The sequence below is a fragment of the Nyctibius grandis genome, chromosome 2 (genome assembly GCF_013368605.1).
Source record: "Nyctibius grandis isolate bNycGra1 chromosome 2, bNycGra1.pri, whole genome shotgun sequence".
NCBI lineage: Eukaryota > Metazoa > Chordata > Aves > Nyctibiiformes > Nyctibiidae > Nyctibius > Nyctibius grandis.
This window is the reverse complement of record NC_090659.1, coordinates 82,978,006-82,983,240: the sequence shown is the minus strand read 5'-3', so window position 1 is coordinate 82,983,240 and position 5,235 is coordinate 82,978,006. Positions and strand designations below refer to the sequence as shown.

Here is a 5,235-nt window from a genome sequence, read left to right as displayed (position 1 = left end):
ATATGATATGAGTAATAACAAATTGAAAAAATAAGCAACATTCCCTTAAGTTAAATCTGAAGGTATAAAGAGTATGTTCACCTTTAAAAATGTTTTATGCTCATAAAGTATTCAAAGAATGGAACTTTTTAGAGAAGAATGCAATTGCCAAAATTGTAACATAAACAGCAGGGTTAGGTCTTTTCCTTTTATAATATCTGTAATTTTAAAACATTACCTATTGTCCTGGTTTGGCCTAAACCGGCTAGCTCAGTCGGTAGAGCATGAGACTCTTAATCTCAGGGTCGTGGGTTCGAGCCCCACGTTGGGTGCCAATAAATCTGTCACGGTTTAAAGCTGGGCTGGCGATTAAACCTGTGGCAGATGCCCTCTGTTATCCCCCCCCCTCCCCCCAGAGGGAAAGGGAAAGGGAAAAGGGAGAGAGACTTCTGGGTTGGAAAATTAAAACAGTTTTAATAAACTATAATAATGAAAAAAAAAAAGTATAATAATAAAAATAATCAAATATATACAAATATATATACAAAACCAAGATTGAGCTCCCCTGAAGTCAGCCACGTCACCACCGGCACTGCAGGGCAGGCTCCGGGAAGGCCCAGCCTGGGCCTAGCGATGGTCGAGAGCTGGATTCAGGAACGCACGGATCGGGATCGGGGGCAGCAGGAAAACAGACGGAGTCTTCCCTGGACACCGGCCATAGCAGAAAGAGAGCGAGACCCTCGTGATCCTCCCACTTTATACCGAGAATGATGTGTATGGGATGGAATACCCTCGTTGGTCAATTTTGGGTCACCTGCCCTGTCTGCTCCCCACTGCAGCTGCGACCCCCCTTCGGCTCTTCACTCGTAAGCAATGAGGAATTCAGCAGTGACCTTGGTTTCTCTCAAGAATAAGTACAGCAAGAGCCTTTCTGCACAACATCCCTACCGGTGCCTCAGTGATAACTACAAACTTCGAGCGTTATCAGTCCTGGAAGCAGACACTGTCTGCAAAAACATGCAGTTAGTTTCAGAAAATGCAGTTACTTAAAGGAGACTTAGCTGAAAGTAAAAATCACTGAAAGGAAAATCGGCCTGGTTTAGGCCAAACCAGGACACCTATCTTTCTTCATTCAGAATGTTAGAGGACTTGATGCAAATGTTTCTATCAATGTATATTACATGAGAAATTATAAAACACGATGTCGTTCCTAAAAGTTTCTTCTTGTTTCATATTAGGTTTTAAAAACAAACAAACAGTTTCTGGAGATAACATTATTTTGATGCTTGATTTCTCTTGTGTTAATGTGAATATATAGTAAATTTGCACTGAAAACTTCAGTTTTCTCATGAGTTAGTTTTATATTATTTTAGAGTAAATGCAGTTTTAATGTTTAAGCTCTGTGTTTTAGTTTAGTAATTTATAGATGTTACATCTTTATAGGAAAAAAACACGATTTTTAAGCAAACAGTACACTTATGTGTTACAGATCTGTTTATTAGAAGTAAACCTTTCTGGCAAAGAAAATTCACTAGTAATACTATAACTAAACTTCATTTCTTTATTATTTACAAAGTGCCAAAAATTATATTTCCTGTCAAAGGCTGGTTAGTCACAAAATGCTGATACTCATTTTCTTTTCCTAATGAAAATATTTGTGTTATGTTCATCACTGATTGTATACTGCTGTGTTTTCACGAATAAAGTGTTAACTAATATACATCATCTGACATACACAAGTAGGTATGCTTGTCCATGAATATTTTTCAGAGAATCATAGAATAGTTTGGGTTGGAAGGGACCTTTAAAGGTCATCTAGTCTGTCTCCCCTGCAATGAGCAGGGGCATCTTCAACTAGATCAGGTTGCTCAGAGCCCTATACAACCTGACACTGAATGTTTGCAGGGATGGGGCACCTAGCACCTCTCTGGGCAACCCATTCCAGTGTTTCACCACTCTCATCATAAAAAAAATCGTCCCTATAATTAGTCTGAAATTACTCTCTTTTAATTTAAGACCTTTACCTCTTGTCCTATCGCAACAGGCCTTGCTAAAAAGTTTGTCCATATCTTTCTTATAGGCCCCCTTTAAGTACTGAAAGGCTGAAATAAGGTCTTCTCAGAGCCTTCTCTTCTCCGTGCTGAACAACCCCAACTCTCTTGGCCTTTCTTCATAGGAGAGGTGTTCCATCCCTCTGATCACTTTTGTGGCCCTCCTCTGGACTTTGTCCAACAGCTCCATGTCTTTCCTGTGTTGAGGACTCCAGAGCTGGACGCAGGACGCCAGGTAGGGCCTCACAAGAGAAGGGTAGAAGGGCAGAATCACCTCTCTCATCCTGCTGGCCATGTTTCTTTTGATGCAGCCTAAGATACAGTTGGCTTTCTGGGCTGCAAGTGTGCATTGCCAGCTCATGTCCACCTTTTCATCCACCAGTAACCCCAAGTCCTTCTCCAAAGGGCTACTCTCAATCCCTTCATCCCCCAGCCTGTATTGATACTGGGGATTGCCCCAACCCAGGTGCAGGACCTTGCACTTGATCTTGTTGAAACTCATGAGGTTCACATGGGCCCACTCCTCAAGCTTGTCCAGGTCCCTCTGGATGGCATTCCATCCCTAAGACGTGTCAACCGCACCACTCAGCTTGGTGTCATCTGCAAACTTGCTGAGGGTGCATGCAATCCCACTGTCTATGTCATTGACGAAGATAACTAGTACCTGTCCCAATACAGACCCCCAAGGGACACCACTTGTCATCGATCTTCATCTGAACATTGAGCCATTGACTACTGCCCTCTGGATGCGATCATCCAATCAATTCCTCATCCACCGAACAGTCAACCCATCAAATCCACACCTCTCCAACTTAGAGAGACGGATGTTGTGGGGTACCTTGTCAAAGGCCTTACAGAAGCTGGGATAGATGACATCCATAGCTCTTCCCTTGTCCACTGATATAGTCACCCCATCATAGAAGGCCACTGGGTTGGTCAGGCAGGACTTGCCCTTGGTGAAGCCATGCTGGCTGTCTCAAATCACTTCCCTGTCCTCCATGTGCCTTAGCACAGCTTCTAGGAGGATCTGTTCTATGAACTTCCCAGGTACAGAAGTGAGGCTGACAGGTAGGTAGTTCCCAGGGTCCTCCTTTCTACCTTTTTACAAAATGAGTGCTATATTTCCCTTTTTCCAGTCACCAGGGACTTCACCTGACTGTCATGACTTTTCAAATATCATGAAGAGTGGCTTGGCAAGTACATCAACCAATTCCCTCAGGACTCTGGGATTCATCTCGTCAGGTCCCACGGACTTATGTATATTCAGGTTCTGCACGTGGTCATGAACCTGATCTTCTCTTACAGTGGGAGGGACTTTGCTCCCCCAGTCCCTGCCTTGGGCTCCATCCACTCAAGAGGTCTGGGAAGAGAGGTTGCCAGTGAAGACTGAGGGAAAAATGTTGTTGAGTGCTTCAGCCTTTTCCTCACCCGTTGTTACTAGTTTACCAGTCATGTTCCTCAGGGGGTGCACTTTCTTTGACCTTCATTTTCTGGCTGACTTATCTATAGAAGCCATTATTATTCTTTGTGTCCCTTGCCAAGTTCAGCTCCATCTGCACCTCCGCCTGCCTGGCTCCAACCCTACACAACCGGGCAGCATCCTTATACTCTTCCCAGGATACCTGTCCCTCCTTCCACTGCGTGTGAATTTCCTTCTCACCCTTTAGTTTGACCAGCAGGTCTCCGCTCATCCATGCTGGTCTCTTGCCTTCCTTCTCAGATTTCTTACACCTGGGAACTGAGAGCACTTGTGTTCTACAGAAAGCACCCTTAAAGATCTGCCAGTTCTGTTCTGCTCCATTGTCCCTGAAGGCAGTTTCCCAGAGGGTCCTATTGACTAACTCCTTTAACAACTGAAAGTTTGTTTTCCTAAAATTCAGGGTCCTGACTTTACTCTTTGCCTGACCCATATCCCTCAGGACTGCGAACTCCACCAGTGCATGATCACTGCAACGCAGGCTGCCTCCAATCTTGACGTCACCAATTAGCTCACTTGCTTTGGTGACCATCAGGTCCAGTATTGCATCCCCTCTGGTAGGGCTGTCTATTTCCTGGCTTAAGAAGTTATCCTCAATGCACTCTAGGAATCTCCTGTACGGCCTGCATCTCGCCGTGGTACTTTTCCAGCAGATGTTGGGGTGGTTGAAGTTCCCCAGCAGGACGAGAGCCTGCGAGCACATGCCTCCTGTAGCTGGAGTAAGAAGGCTTTGTCAATAGGCTCACCTTGATTGGGCAACCTGTAGTAGACACCAACCACAAGGTTCCCTTTGCTACCTTGGTCTCCAATTCTTACCCATAAGCTTTCAAACTGCTCATGGCTATTCTTCAGAGACAGCTCTTCACACTCTATCAATTTCTTGATGTAGAGGGCAACACCTCCACCACTCCTTCCTCACCTGTCCCTTCTGAACAGCCTGCAGCCATTGATAGCTGTAGTCCAGTTATGGGATTCATCCCACCAAGTTTCAGTAATGGCAACTAGGTCATAGATTTCTAGTAGCACGGTGGCTTCCAGCTCCTCCTGTTTGTTGCCCATGCCGCGTGCATTGGTGTAGATGCACTTCAACTGTGTTGTCTGCCATGTCATCATCTTGGAGGAACACACCTTAATTCCTTTGAGGTATTTCACTGGTGTTTCCCTGTTGTCTCCTATTACCTCAGGAGCTGCTGGCTCATCTCTGTAAGACTTCAAGTGTGCTCCAGTGCAGCCAGCGTGTCTCAGAGCAACACGCTGAGGGCCCTCACTAGCACTCCATCCCTCTGACCTTGGTGTGTCATTCCACAGCTTGTCACAGGCAAGCCTGATATTATCCCCCTCCCGCTTCAAGTCTAGTTTAAAGCTCTGTCAATGAGCCCCGCTAGCTTCTGAGAAAAGACCCTCTTCCCCCTTTGAGAAAGGTGAATCCCATCTGACGCGAGGAAGCCTGGTGGTGTGTAGGTCATCCCATTATTGAAATAAATATATTTATAAATATAGTTAATATATAACCATAAGTACATATTATTCAATAATATAGGATAAATTTTGAGATGTTGGGTATACTTATATATCAATTAATACAGTACAGATTATGATTAATGAACATTACTCACACTTAAGTACTTAAATAGTATTTACGTTTACACACATACTCATTAAAAAAAGTCATAGCAAAATCCCTATGGAGCTGGGATTATACTTTTCCAATATATAGATTCCAATATA

At 44.2% G+C, this 5,235-nt stretch overlaps 1 non-coding gene across 1 annotated transcript; it reads left to right on the top strand.

Moving 5' to 3' along the window:
• Positions 1 to 238: 238 nt before the first annotated feature.
• On the top strand, positions 239 to 311 carry TRNAK-CUU (transfer RNA lysine (anticodon CUU)). Its single transcript has one exon. It is a non-coding gene; the product is annotated as a tRNA-Lys (tRNA).
• The last annotated feature ends 4,924 nt before the right edge of the window (positions 312 to 5,235 follow it).